This window comes from Pleurodeles waltl, chromosome 6 (assembly GCF_031143425.1).
Source record: "Pleurodeles waltl isolate 20211129_DDA chromosome 6, aPleWal1.hap1.20221129, whole genome shotgun sequence".
Taxonomy (NCBI): domain Eukaryota; kingdom Metazoa; phylum Chordata; class Amphibia; order Caudata; family Salamandridae; genus Pleurodeles; species Pleurodeles waltl.
The window spans coordinates 121,281,329-121,295,729 of NC_090445.1; positions in this window are offsets into that span (position 1 = coordinate 121,281,329).

The window sequence follows — 14,401 nt, forward strand, 5'->3', positions numbered from 1 at the left end:
TCCTTAGCTCTTCAGGTCTTCTCCTTAGCAGAGGTTAATCTTGATTCCAGAAGTGATCTAATTTTCAGGGGTTTTGGGTCCTCTTCTTATACTCCTTTCTGCCTTTGAAGTAGGCCTACGTCAAAGAGAAGTCTCTGTTGTTTTCAAGGTCCTGCCTTGCCCAAGCCAGGCCCCAGACACACACCAGGGGGTTGGAGTCTGCAATGTGTGAGGGCAGGCACAGGCCTTTCAGGTGTAAGTGACCACCCCTCCCCTCCCCCCCAGCAAAGATGGCTCATCAGGATATGCAGCCTACACCCCAGCCTCCTTTGTGTCACTGTCTAGAGAGAGGTGCAAACAGCCCAACTGTCAAACTGACCCAGATATGGAATCCACAAATAAGCAGAGTCACAGAATGGTTCAAACAAGAACATGCCTACTTTCTAAAAGTGGCATTTTCAAACACACAATCTAAAATCCAACTTCACTAAAAGATGTATTTTTAAATTGTGAGCTCAGGGACCCTAAACTCCACATTTATATCTACTCCCAAGGGGAATCTGCACTTTAATAATATTTAAAGGCAGCCCCCAGGTTCATCTATGAGAGAGATAGGCCTTGCAACAGTGAAAACCGAATTTGGCAGTGTTTCACTGTCAGGACATGTAAGACACATAAGTACATGCCCCACCTTTCACATTCACTGCACCCTGCCCCTGGCGCTACCTATGGCCTACCTTAGGAGTGTCTTCCATGTATAAAAAGAGAAGGTTTAGGCCTGGCAAGAGGGCACACTTGCCAAGTCGAATTGGCAGTTTAAAACTGTACACACAGACACTGCAGTGGCAAGTCTGAGCCATATTTACAGGGCTACGTATATGGGTGGCACAATCTGTGCTGCAGGCCCACTAGTAGCATATATTTACAGGCCCTGGGCACCTCTAGTGCACTGTATTAGAGACTTACTAGTAAATCAAATATGGCAATCATGGAAAGCAAGTTGCACATACATTTTACATAGGAGCATTTGTACTTCAGGACTGGATAGCAGTGGTAATGTGCCCAAAGTATCAAAAACAGCAAAAACAGAGTCCAGCACACATCAACAACCTGGGAAAGAGAGGCCAAAAGTTAGGGGACACCACGCCAAGGATGCATAGTCTAACAGGCACCAAACATCAATAATCTGCCGCTTGCGCAGTCATGAGTGTACAAATGAAGGGTGGCAAGTTCCATCCACAACATAATTACACACAGACCTTAGGGTACTGCACTGCACAACTTGCAGAGCTCGAGGCTCTGGTGATGGCACTGGAACATACAGATCCTGAGCAGATGACACTGATTGTCTGTGATTCATACCCTTGCTGGGTGGGTGGTGCGGCTTTTCCCTTCTGCATGCTGGCCCCTTCTTTACCTTGGCAGGTGGCGGAATCGGGTGGTCCTGAGCTTCAGTAGGTGGCACACCGGCAGCCCTGATGGGTGCCCCCTTCGATCCTCCCGGACTTGCATGGACCACAGTGGACGACGATTTGGTGGCTGAGGTGCTGGTCTGGGCTCTAGACATCCTAGCACTAGGGGAAGGACGGGGGAGGTGTAGGGAAGAGGTCAATGTTAGCCAGGAAAAGTTTTTTAGACACACTGGGATGGGAAGATGGAGGGGGTTTGGGAGTGGAGGAAGAGGTAGTGGTTGTAGGAGGTGTACGTCTGCTGAGTTTGGGTGAAGGTGCATGGGTTGGAGAATGTTGTGAGGTGGATGGCTGTTGAGTGGGTGTTTGCTGGCGTTTGTGTACTTTGGGAGGAGGGATCACAGACACACTGGGAGAGGACACAGGGGACGTGTGAATAGTAGTGGGGGTGGTGATTGCACGTTAGCGGTGTGTAGTGATGGGCGTGCTGGTGATGGAGGTAGTGGCTGAGGATATAGTGCATGCAGGTGTGAGTGGAGACGAGACTGGGAGGGAGGGGCACGACGTGGAGGAGGGGGACACAGTGGAGGCAGTGGATGTTGGTGTGTCTGCATGGGTATGGTGCTTGTGTGAGTGACTGTGGGATGTGTGGTGCTTATGTTTGCCTGAGCCACTTTTGTGTGTTGATGTGTGTGCATGCTGGTCTGATGGTATGCTTGGGATAGGCTGAGGTAGCAGGTATTGGGTCTGGGTAGTGGAAGTTGGAGGGGGGAGGCTGGACACAGGGACAATGGCTGCCATCAGTGCAGAGGCCAGAGCCTGAAATGCTCTCTGTTGGGCCGCCACGCCAGAATGAATGCCCTCCAGGTATGCATTTGTTTATTGCAAATGCCTCTCGACACCCTGGATGGCATTTAGAATGGTTGACTGCCCAACAGTGAGAGAGCTCAGGAGGTCAATAGCCTCCTCACTGAGGGCAGCAGGGCTGACTGGGGCGGGGCCTGAGGTGCCTGGGGCGAATGAGATGCCCACCCTCCTGGGTGATCGGGCACGGGAAACACGCTGAGGGGCTGCTGGGAGGGCGGTGTTGGTAGGGGGGGTGGCGGCTGTACCTGTTGTTGCGGTGGGCACAGAGGTGCCCGCCACCTCAAGGAAGCTCCCATCAGAGGAGGAGTTGCTGGTGTCTCCTCCTGTCCCCGTCGTGGAGGTCCCCTCGCCCTCCGTCCCACCGGTGCCTTCAGACTCCGTACATTCACCCTCCTGGGCCATGTGGGATGCAGCTCCCTCCGTCTCCGCTGCCTCTGCTCTTCCGCCAGATGATGCTAATGCACACAAGGACAGGGTGACAAAACAAAAAGAGGGGGAAAGACAGAGGAGACACATGGTCAATGCCAGCAACACCACTACCGTTGGCGGAAACAACACACAGGGATCAGTCCTATGCACTAGGCCATGGACTAGCAATTAGTAGGAAAACCACGTGCCGATGGGGGACTATGCCTAACCCCATTTGCTGCACACCTGGAACCCATAGGAGACTGACTAGTTGTAGATGGCCACTACCACTATTGGGGTTGGAGTGCCACAGAGCCTGCCTAACAAAGGGACCTACCCTACCAAGTTTGCCCTGGCTTAGGAGAACCCACAGCCCACATCCCTCACCCAGACACCTTGCAAAGCGCGCAGAGTCAGCTGAATGAGACTATACTCACCCCCTTGTGGCTGCTGTGATGCCCTCAAGCACCCATCCAACTCCGGATATGCCACTGCCAGGATCCGGAACATCAGGGGGGGTCGTGGTGCGACGGGCACCCCTTCCACGTTGGGAGCCCATCCCCAGCTGGGCCTCCGCCATCTTCTTGCTCCAGCGGTGCAGGTCCTCCCATCTCTTGCAGCAGTGGGTGCTCCGTCTATGATAGACCCCAGGGTCCGCACTTCCTTGGCGATGGCACGCCAAATACCCTTCTTCTGGTGGGCGCTGACCTAGAGGAAAAGTACAGGATGAAAGGAAATTACTCGCCCATCCGGTTCGTCATACTCATTGCCCACCAGTTCCCACCCATGCCCTCACACACATACACTCACCATCCTCTCATGCACACCACTCCATACATTCATGGCCCACACATCATGGTCACAGTGTACTCACCTGTTTGTCTGGAGGACCGTAGAGTAGCGTGTACTGGGGTAGGACCCCATCCACTAGTCTCTCCAACTCCTCGGAAGTGAAGGCAGGGGCCCTTTCCCCAGACACTCGAGCCATTGTCGCTTCCAGACACAGGTCACAGCAGCACTTGAGGTGTAGGTCCTTTCCTGTTGAAGGTCAGGTAGAAAGTGAGTGAACAGGTAGAAAATGGCGGTCACGTCCGCGGCGGTGCGTACCGTCACCGCTGGCGTACATCGTCATTGGCTCCTGGAACCCATAAGGCCCAATGATAACCAATGCTGAATTGTGCGGCGGTCTTCGACCGCCTACCCTGCACTGCACAACGCCAGCGCATTTACCTCATTTCCCCTTGTCCCTTCTTACAGGTCAGGCAGCTGCCATTTCAGGGAGACACATGGCATGGCACCTAACTGCGTCACAGCACATTTGGGCAGAAATACGGACAGACAACGCCACACACAGATTTACTCACATTTCTGTAGAAACACTTGTGCAACCTATGTGGTACATGAACCTCTGCTCACCATTCTCCTCCATAGGGCACATCTGCTGGGGCAGATGATGAGATGGCATCATCCTCCGGTGTACAGACCCCTGGTGGACCTGTCGACAATGTAAGACAGACACATCATTATCACCTACAGACTTGATCGTGCCACTATCCAAGAACTGTGTGCTCAATTGGAGCCAGACCTGATGTCAGCTATCCGCCATCCCACAGGTATCCCCCCTCTAGTGCAGGTCCTGTCAGTGCTCCATTTCCTGGCAAGTGGTTCTTTTCTAACAACAGTGGCCATGGCATCAGGGATGTCTCAGCCAATGTTCTCTAACGTGTTGACCATAGTGTTATCTGCCCTGCTGAAACACATGCGCAGCTACATCGTTTTCCCCAAGGTGGATGATTTGGCCACAGTGAAAGCTGACTTCTATGCCCTGGGACATATCCCCAACATCATTGGTGCCATTGATGGTACACATGTGGCATTTGTCTCCCCCCGCAGGAATTATCAGGTGTACAGAAATCAAAAAAACTACCATTCAATGAATGTGTAGATGGTGTGTTTGGCAGACCAGTACATCTCTCATGTGAATGCCAAGTATCCTGGCTCTGTGCACGACGCTTACATTTTGAGGAATAGCAGCATCCCTTTTGTGATGGGCCAACTCCACAAGCACCGGGTGTGGCTAATAGGTGAGCCCAAGATCACCACACAGTATGAAAAGCTGTCTGGGTATGGGGTAGTCCCTAAGGGTTGGTGTGTGTCTAACAGATATCCCTCGACATTTGCAGGTGACTCTGGTTGCCCCAGCATCTCATGGCTACTGACCCTAGTGAGGAACGCCAGGACTAGGGCAGAGGAACGCTACAATGAGGAACATGGGCGAACTAGGCGTATTATTGAGCGGACTTTCGGCCTCCTGAAGGCCAGATTCCGGTGACTCCTTCTTACAGGTGGCTCACTATACTACTCACCAAAGAAGTTGTGCCAGATCATCGTGGCACCATGCTGTATGTTGCACATCCTGGCTTTGCGACGCCAGGTGCCTTTTCTGCAGGAGGATGGGCCTGATGATGGTCTTGTGGCAGCTGTGGAGCCTGTGGACAGTGAGGAAGAGGAGGCAGAGGAAGAAGATATTGACAACCGAAACAACATCATCATGCAGTACTTCCAGTGATACACAGGTAAGAGACTGGCACTGCTCATCTCATATCTGGCTACTGTAGGACATTGTATAAGTCAGCCTTTTAACCTCTGTGTATGGACCCTGACAGTTCACTTTGGCTTTCCTTTTCACAGATCTGGGTATCTCATTCTGCCTTCTGCTATGTTTACTGCTGCCCAACAAATGTCATACATTGGTATGTGCAAATGAACATTTACATTGATATTTGTTGAGTAAATTCTAATAATACATTTGTGAAAGTACAGACTGACTCCAGATTGTTTTGTGATTCAAGGGTGTTTATTTAAGTGCTAATAAGTAGAGGGGGATGTGCAATGGGCTGGGGTGATGGTGGTGGTCTGTCCAGGAGAGAGTCCAGTCTATTTGTATCACAGGTGCATTGTCCAAGGGGGCATAGGAAGGGGAGTAATGGAAGTTCAAGGTGGACAGGGTGACATAGTTGGACACAAGGTTGACAATCAGGAGAGTCCTATTTCCAGGCGGGGGTCTTGGCAATGTTCTCTGTCTTTTGCCTGGATCGCAGGGACCGTTTGCGGGGTGGTTCTCCTTCTGCAGGGGGTGGGGTGCTGGTGGCCTGTTGGTCCTGCGGCAGGACCTCCTGTCCACTAGCGCCGGCGGACGTGGAAGGCTGTTCATCATTCGGGCTGGTGTCAGGGGCCCGTGGTATTGCACTGTCTCCCTCATGGTGTTGGCCATGTCTGCCAGCACCCCTGCAATGGTGACCAATGTGGTGTTAATGGACTTCAAGTCCTCCCTGATCCCCAGGTACTGTTCCTCCTGCAGCCGCTGGGTCTCCTGAAACTTGGCCAGTACCGTGCCCATGGTCTCCTGGGAATGGTGGTATGCTCCTATGATGTTTGAGAGTGCCTCGTGGAGAGTGGGTTCCCTGGGCCTGTCCTCCCCCTGTCGCAGAGCAGTCCTCCCAGCTTCCCTGTTATCCTGTGCCTCTGTCCCCTGAACTGTGTGCCCACTGCCACTGACCCCAAGTCCCTGATCATCCTGTGTTAGTGGGGTTGCCTGGGGTCCCTGTAGTGGTAGACACACTGCTGATTGACGTGTCCTGGGGACAGTGGCATGGGCCCGCTGAGTGGGTGCTGTGGTGGTGTTTCCTGAGGGGGGAGGTTCTGTGGTGGCTTGGGACTGTGGCAGGGCAACCGACTGTCCCGAGGTCCCTGATGGGCCGGGCTGGTCATCTTGATCCAGGTGTGCAGAGCTGCTGTCGTCACTGTGGGGCTCGTCTGTGGGGAGACTGGATATGGCTGGCACATCCTGTCCGGTGACGTTTTGTAGGGGTCCTATTGGGGTGGAAATGTATTGTTATTGTATCTGTGTGTGCCATCTTGTGCAATGGGTGTGTTTCTCTCTACTACTGTGCCTGCAATTTCGCCTTGGCCATTGTATGAGTGGTGATTGTGTGACCTGGGTGTGTCTCTCCCTTGGACATGCTTTGGTGATGGATGACCATGCAGGTCTGTGATGGGTGTCCATGCATTGTTGTCACATGCAGGGCTTGGTATTGGGATGGGTGGGTTGTGATAGTGGGTTATATGTGAGGTTTTGGGGTGATGGGTTTGAGGGTAGGAGTTGGGGTTTGCGATGGCATGCAGGTAGGGTGGGGGGATATGATAGTAGAGCTATGACTTACCAGAGTCCAGTCCTCCTGCTGCTCCTGCGAGGCCCTCAGGATGCATGACCGCCAAGTCTTGCTTCTCCCATGTTGTTAGTTGTGGGGGAGGAGGTAGGGGTCCACCGCAAGTCCTCTGTACGGCTACCTGGTGTCTGGATACCACAGAACGTACCTTCCCCCGTAGGTCGTTCAACCTCTTCCTTATGTCATCCCATGTTCTTGGATTCTGTCCCACTGCGTTGACCCTGTCGATAATTCTGCATTGTCTAAGGGGGCATAGGAAGGGGAGGAATGGCAGTTCAAGGTGGACAGGGTGACAGAGTGGGACACAAGGGTGACATTCAGGAGAGTCTTATTTCCGGGGGGGATCTTGGCAATAGTCTCTGGCTTCTGCCTGGATCACAGGGAACGTTTGCGGGGTGGTTCTCCTTCTGCTGGGGGAGGGGTGCTGGTTGCCTGTTGGTCCTGTGGCAGGGCCTCCTGTCCACTAGCGGAGTTGGAGGGCTGTTCAGTAGTCTGGCTAGTGTCAGGGGCCCGCTGGTGTGCCCCTGCCTCCCTCATACTGTTGGCCATGTCTGCCAGCACCCATGCAATGGAGACCAGGGTGGTGTTAATGGCCTTCAAGTCCTCCCTGATCCCCAGGTACTGTCCCTCCTGCAGCCGCTGGGTCTCCTGCATCTTGTCCAGGATCTGGCCCAGCATATCCTGGGAATGTTGATATGCTCCTAGGATCGCGGCGAGTGACTCCTGGAGAGTCGGTTCCCTGGGCCTGTCCTCCCTCTGGCCCACAGCACTCCTCCCAGCTTCCCTGTTGTCCTGTGCCTCTGTCCCCTGAAACGTGTGCCCACTGCCACTAACCTCAGGTCCCTGATCGTCATGGGTTTGTGGGGTGGACGTGTCCTGGGGACAGATGTATGGGCCCGCTGGGTGGGTGCTGTGGTGGTGTTTCCTGAGGGGGGAGGATCTGTAGTGGTGTGAGACTGTGCCAGGGTAACTGACTGTCAGGAGGTCCCTGATGGGCCAGGTTGGTCATCCAGATCCAGGCGAACAGAGCTGCTGTCATCACTGTGGGCCTCTTCTGTGGGGGGGACTGGATGTTGCTGGCACCTCTTCTCCGATGACATTGGCTGGGATACCTGTGGGGATGTAAATGCAGTATTATTGTTTCTGTGTGTGCCATCTTGTGCATGGGTGGGTCGCCCTCTATGGTTGTTATTGCCCTGGCAGCTTTGCCTTGTCTGTGTTGTTATTTGGTGGGCTAGCTGATTGTCTCTAGTGTGCATGCTGTAGTGATTGGTGTCCATGCAGGACTGTGAGTGGTGTCCATGCATAGGTATGGCATGCAGGGCTTGGCATGGGGATGAGTGGGATGTGATGGTGGGGTGTGTGGGAGGTGGTGAAGTGATAGGGGTGAGGGTAATGGTGGGTGTATGTGTTGGCATGCAGGTCGGGTGATAGTAATAGAGATTTGACTTACCAGAGTCCAGTCCTCCTCCTACTCCTGCCAGGCTCTCAGGATGCATGATTGCCAAGACTTGCTCCTCCCATGTTGACTCCTGCCAGGCCCTCAGGATGCATGATTGCCAAGACTTGCTCCTCCCATGTTGTTAGTTGTGGGGGAGGAGGTGAGGGTCCACCGCCAGTCCTCTGTACTGCAAGTTGGCGTCTTGCTGCAATGGAACGCACCTTCCCCCGCAGGTCGTTCCACCTCTTCCTGATGTCATCCCTTGTTCTGGGGTGCTGTCCCACGGCGTAGACCCTGTCCATGATTTCTCCGCCATAGCTCCATCTTCCTAGCAATGGACATCTGCTGCACCTGTGATCCAAATACCTGGATGATTTCCTCCACCAAGACCCTTAGCTCCTCCTCAGAGAATCTGGGGTGTCGTTGTGGTGCCATGAGTGCAGTGTGAGTGGTGTGCGTGAGGGTGTGTAGGGTGCTGGCAATTCCTGACACTTAGGTACATTGGGGTGGGATGTGGGAGGATGGATGGGAGTGGAGGTTGAGGGAGTGGTTGTCAGAGGTTTACATCTGCTGGACTTGGGTGCAGTTACATGGACAGTGTGCGTGTGTGAAGTGGATGGCTGTTTGGAGTCGGAGTGCTTGTGTTTGTGTCTCTTGGGGGGGGCAGGCAGGGTGGGAGAGGACAAAGGGGACATGTGGATGGATGTTATGGAGGTGTCTGCAAGTGCTGCATGATGTGGTGGTGGTGGTGGTGGCTGTTGATGCAGTGCATGCAGGTGTGAGTGTGGATGTGACTGTGAGGGAGGAGGAGGAGGAGGGGGAGACAGTGGAGGCAGTGGATGTGGTTGTGTTGAAACTGTCTGTTGATGTGTGAGTGCTTGTGATCTGAAGTGTGCTGCCTGTGTTTGACTGTGCTACTCTTGTCTGATGTTTTGTGTGCATGCTTGTCTCTATGTGTGCATGGGATGGGTTGGGGATGAGACTGGGACTGGGAAGTGGTAGTTGGAGGGGGGGGGGGCGGTAGGAACAGTGACACTGTCTGCCATCAGAGAGAAGGCTAGAGCCTGAAACTTTCTCTGTAGGGCCGCCAACCCACCATGGATGCCCTCCAGAAACCCATTGCATTGCTGCATCTGTGATGCCATCCCCTGGATGGCATTCACTATGGTTGACTGCCCTACAGAGATGGATGTCAGGAGGTCAATAGCCTTCTCACTGAGGGCAGCAGGGCTCACTGGGGTAGGGCCTGAGTTGCCTGAGGCGAAGGAGAAGCTCACCCTCCTTGGTGAGCGGGCATGGGCAACTCGGTGGGGGGCCACTGGGAGGGCGGTGCTGGTACGTGGGGTGGCGGCTGTACCTGTAGCTTGGGGGGTTCCAGAGGTATCCGCCACCACCAGGGAGCTTCCATCGGAGGAGGTATCACAGAGTCAGTTTTGTCACCTCCTATCTCCGCCGTGGTGCTCCCCTCGCACTCTGCCCACTGGTCCCCTCAGCATCTGTAAACTCTGCCTCCTGGGTCCTGTGGGATGCAGCTCCCTCAGTCACCGGTGCCCATGCTCCTACACCAGATGATGCTAATGCACATATGGCCAGGATGACAGAAGAAAATAGGGGGGGGAGAGATAAAGGGAACACTGGGTCAATTACAGCACCAACACCACAGATGGCATACACATTACCATCACACACAGGGACCAGGTTTGGGCACTATGCATCGCACTGGCATTCCATTGGCTAGGTACCACAGCAAGATGAGAGCCAACCACTGCCAACTGCATCCCTCCTGGGACCCACAAAGGCCTGTCTGACAATATTTTGCTATTCACCCATTTATCTGGTGCTGGACCATGCAGCAATGTCTGAAGTGGCATTAAGGGCCTCCCACTTACTGAAACCCACCACCTGGATCCCATGCCAGCCAAAAACAGTGGTTGTCATGCTCACTGTATTCACCTCCTTGTGGCTGCTGTGCTGCCCTCAAGCGCCCATCCAGCTCTGGGTAGGCCACGGCCAGTATGCGGGCCATCAGGTGGGTTAGGTTCCGATGGGCACCCTGCCCTCGTTGGGAGGCCATCCCCAACTAGGCACCGCTTTCTTCCAGGCCCAGCGTCTCAGGTCCTCCCACCTTTTCCTGCAGTGGGTGCTCCGCCTGCCATAGATCCCCAGGGTCCGCACATCCTTGGTGATGGCACGCCACAATCCCTTCTTCTGATGGGCTCTAACCTGCAGAGGTAACACAGACCGGAGGACACCATTAACCAGACAATCCAGCCTGTCACCCATATGGCCCACAAATTACATTTCCCTCTCCATTGGCACACACATCACCCGGAGCCCTGCATGTACACTACCACCAGACATACCCCATGCCTTGTCACATGCATCATCCCCATGGTGTACACAAGGCGCTCTAACTCCTCCGAAGTATAGGCAGGGGCCCTTTCCCTGGTAACACGGGCCATGGCAGGATCCAGGCACAGGTCACAGGAGCACACGCAATGTAGGTGTTGTCCTGAGGAAAGTCAGGAATCAAGTGAGGTTATAGATAGAAATGGCGGTCACGTCTGCGGCAGTGTACACTGTCACCGCCGCCAGTGATACTCATTGGATACTGTACTCCATAGAGCCCCATGTTAGCCAAAGAGGAATAGCACAGAGGTGTAAGACCGCCTTCTGCCATGACGCCGGCAGAGTTACATCACTTCCACCTGTCCATAATTACAGAACAGGCGGTCGCTATTTCATGGTTGTGGACAACAATCAGAAATTTGAAACTGCATCATTGCTGTGAATTGCACATACATTGCCATTCACATAGTCTGATTGCATGAATGCCTAGTTGCACTGGGGTGGTGGTTCCATTGATCAGTTTGTGACACAGTTCACACTCTTGTGTCCCTTAGATACCTACCACTGCGGAGGAATAGGAGGAGGACGCAAGCCCCCGTGTACAGACCCCTTGTGGACTTGGCTACACTGGAGGAGAGGCATATAATTCTGACCTAGAGACCTAGAAACTGAACAATCACAGAGCTGTGTACTCAATTGGAGCCTGATCTGCTATCAGCTATAAGTCATCCCACTGGGATCCTTCCTCTTGTGCAAGTTCTATCAGTGCTCCATTTCCTGGCAACTGGTTGTTTCCAAGTGACAGTGGGCTTGGCAGCAGGAATGTTACAGCCAAATTTCTTAATCGTGCTGGCAAGGGTTTTGTCTGCCTTGCTCAAACACATGTGCAGCTACATCGCCAAGGGGAAGATTTGGCCACTCTGAAGGCTGGATTCTATGCTATGGGACATATTCCCAATATGTTTGGGGCAATTGACGGAACACATATTGCATTTGTCATCGTCCCCGGCACAATAAACAGGTGTTCAGGGATCAGAAGAGTTTCGACTCACTCAATGTGCAAATGGTGTGCCTGGCTGACCAGTACATCTCCCACGTCACTGCCACGTATCCTGGGTTGGTGCATGACGCCTTCGTCCTGAGGAATAGCAGCATCCCAAATCTGATGGCACAGTTACAGAGGCACAGGGTGTGGCTGATAGGTGAGCCTGAGTCCCCAACCAAGATATGTCAGTGTATGCCTTCTGGAGTAATCCTCCATACCATTGTGTAAGGCTGATGTTTGTCCCTCAATTCTTGCAGGTGACTCTGGCTACCCAAACCTGTCGTGGCTCCTGACCCCTGTGAGGAATGCCAGGACAGGGCCTGAGAATCGGTATAATGATGCACATGGGTAAACCAGGCAAATCATAGAACTTACCTTCGGCCTCCTGAAGGCCAGGTTCAGATGCCTCCATCTGACAGGTGGATCCCTGTGCTACTACCCTGAGAAGGTCTGCCTGATAGCTGTAGTATGCTGCATGTTGCACAACCTGGCCCTCAGACGACATGTGCCTTATCTGCAGGAGGAGGAGATTGGAAATGCCTCTGTGGAAGCAGTGGACCCTGAGGACAGTGAGGATGAGGAGGCATCGGATGAGGATGTGGACAACAGAACATCAGTAATACAGCAGTACTTCCAATGACACACAGGTGAGACAGTGGAACTGACCATTCTTCTCATTATTTATGTTTTCAGTGTGGCTGCATCAGGATGGCTGTCACTTCCTTTGCATCTCAACTGACTGTCACCTATTCCTACTCAATTTGCAGATCTTGGTGTTATTACAACTGTGTACTGATGTGATGACTACAGACGACTACAGGTCATTATTTGTATGCTATCACAGGTCAATTACACAAGATGTAAGTGTGAACATAATTGCACATTTTCATCACATAAAGCACTATCACTCAAGTTGTGTTCAATAATGTTTATTGTGGTGAAATATATAGAAGGAATAGTGCAGTTCAGTCTGTTTGGAGCACAGGTCCGGTGTCCAAGGGGCCATAGGAAGGGAAGCAATGGCAGTTCAAAGTGGATAAGGTGAGTCATTGGAACACAAGGGGGACATTCAGGAGGGTCTCATTTCCTGGTGGTGGTCTTGGTCTTGGCAAGTGTCTCTGGCATCTGTCTGGGTCGCAGGGACCATTTGAGGGGTGGTTCACTTTCTGCAGTGTGCTGGTGGCCTGTGTGTCCTGTGGCAGGGCCTCCTGTCCACTAGTTGCAGCAGATGTGGTGGGCTGTTCTGTTGACTGGCTAGTGGAAGGGGCCCGATGGTGTGCTGTATATTCCCTCATGGTGTTGGCCATACCAGCCAGCACCCCTGCTATGGAGACCATGGTGGTGTTGAGGTCCTGCAAATCTTTCCTGATCTCCTGATGGTGTACCCCTTGCAGCCACTGGTTTTCCTGCGTGCTGTTAAGAATCTGGCCCATCTTGCCCTGGGATTGTTGGTAGGCCCCCAGCACATTAGTGAGTGCCTCCTGGAGAGTCAGTTTCCTGGGCCTGTCCTCTTCCTGGCGCACAGCTGTCCTCCAAGTGTCCCTGTCCCCCTGTGCCTGTGTCCCCTGAACAGTGTACTCACTGCAACTGACCACACGACCCTGATTGTCTTGGATGTGAAGTGTGGACTGGGGTCCCTGTACAGGTGGGCACACTGCTGCTTGACGTGTCCTGGGGACAGAGGTGTGGGGAGATTGGGTGGGTGCTGTGGTGTTGGATACTGAGGGAGGAGGCTGTGTTGTGGACTGGGAGTAGGCTGGGGTGGCCGACTGACCAGTGGTCCCTGATAGGCCATCTATGTAATCCAGATCCAGAATTCCAGAGTTACTGTCATCACTGGGGGCATCTTCTGTTGGGGGACTGGATAGTCATGGCAACTCCTCGTAGCTGCGATTGGCTGGGGCACATTTGGGTATATAAGTGATATATTATGCTTCATGTCTCTGACATATTCTACATTCCCAGCTTCCCATATATCATTTCTGTTGCCTTGCCAGCTTTGATTGTGTACGGTGATGTATTGTGGGGTTGTTAGTTCTCCATGCTGTGCATGCATTGGTGGTGGGTGTACATTCAGGGCTCGGAGGGCTGTACATGCATTGGTATAGAATGCAGGGCTTGGCATTGGGGTTAGTCACATGTGTAGGTGCACTGCGTGGGATGGGGTGGAGTGATGGGAGTCAGGGTGAGGGGGCGAGCTAGCATGCAGGTATGGGGGGGGATAAGTAGTACATTTTGACTCACCAGTGTCCAGTCCTCCGGCTACTCCAGTGTGTCCCTCAGGATGCAGGATTGCTATGACTTGCTCCTCCCATGCTGTCAGCTGTGGGGGAGGAGGTGGGGGTCCACCACCAGTCCTCTGGATGGTGAGCTGGTGACTTGCTGCCAGGGAATGTACCTTCCCCCGTAGGTCGTTTCACCTCTTCCTGATGTCATCCCTTGTTCTTGGATGCTGTCCCACGGTGTTCACCTAGTCCATGATTCTCTGCCATAGCTCCATCTTCCTTGCAATGGATATTTGCTGTACCTGTGCTCCGAAGAGCTGTGGCTCTACCCTGACTATTTCCTCCACCATGACCCGCAACTCCTCATCTGTGAAAAGCGGGTGCCTTAGTGGGGACATGGGTGTTGTGTGGTGTGTGTTGTGCAGAGGGTGTTGAGTAATGTGGTGGGG